The 1,120-nt window shown below is 60.5% G+C and overlaps 1 protein-coding gene across 2 annotated transcripts in view; it reads right to left on the bottom strand.

Moving 5' to 3' along the window:
• The window catches only part of LOC113214818 (chondroitin sulfate synthase 1-like), a 9,597-nt gene that overhangs the window by 3,763 nt on the left and 4,714 nt on the right, over window positions 1–1,120 (bottom strand). The window lies entirely within an intron of this gene.

The following is a 1,120-nucleotide window of genomic DNA, read 5'->3' on the forward strand; positions in this document are numbered from 1 at the left end:
CCCTCCATATCCCTCTTCCCTGACCGAGTCCCGCCCGACCACCCCCCTCAAGCTGGCGTATAGACTCGCAATCCTTAGGGGTTGACTTGCCTGCTCGGCTTGCCGTTTGGCGAGAGATTGTGTTGCTAAGCTGGTTCGGTCATGCTTTCCACCCCTGCTCCGGTGCGCCGCACCCTTCTGAGCCGCCGACCTGGCCCGCGCCAGCCCCGCCACCCCACTCCCACGAATCTTTTCATCCTCGACCCTCGACCCAGCCTCGCTCCGCGAGTTCCGTCAGCCCAGTCGGACCGGCGGCGGGGCCAGTCATGCTCCCCCCCCCCTACCCCTTTCCACGCCATTCATGCATGCCCTGGATACTAGGAGAGACATCTTCAACATGGATCTGACGGCCTGAAGACATGCACCCCTCAAGGGCGTCGATGCCGCCACAGCGAGCCACTGTTCCTTCCCCTCTAGGGGCGAAGGTGGCTCTGCCTGATTTTGAGTGGGGGCGGTTTCGGGCGAGGTTGGCTCGGAACAAGTCCTGTCCGATAAAATCATCCGGAACCCGACCAACCATGAGCCATTTTTGTGGATCGGCCCTCTCGCTCACGATAGCCCACCTTGCCGTACCGAAGGGTTTTGATGGCGCCGAGCTGGACAGGAGTGCGGCCCCTTTGAGACGCATGTGGCGAGCCTCCTTGCCCCCGCCCCAGCCGGCCCGGAAGCCCTTGTGCTGCATGGCACCAATGCGCTGCACTGCACGGCGCCTGCTCCTCGGTTTTACAACCCGTTCGGATGCTAGAGCCGCCCAGATCACACACAGCCAGCAGCAGTCCGCCTCGTCCCGTACTGTATGTATTTATGGGTTTCCTCTAGACTCCCGTCCCACCCTTCTCCCTCCACCCCTCTCCTTTCTCATCAAAATTTCCACACTTCCTAGTAGACCCTCTGCAACTTTCTGTGAGCATTTTTCATTGCCTTTTTTTTTCTGCACATGTTGCATGTTTAACTGTCTTCAAGCGGAGACAAGTAGTGGTCGGGCCAGAGGGACTATGCGGCGCACCCGCTGGTGATGATGCGGCGCGCGGCGCAAATGAGGCATGCACTAGCGCGTTTGTGTGGTGCCACCCGCCCCACC

The sequence above is a fragment of the Frankliniella occidentalis genome, unplaced genomic scaffold (genome assembly GCF_000697945.3).
Source record: "Frankliniella occidentalis isolate FOCC.00 unplaced genomic scaffold, Focc_3.1 Scaffold559, whole genome shotgun sequence".
Classification (NCBI taxonomy): domain Eukaryota; kingdom Metazoa; phylum Arthropoda; class Insecta; order Thysanoptera; family Thripidae; genus Frankliniella; species Frankliniella occidentalis.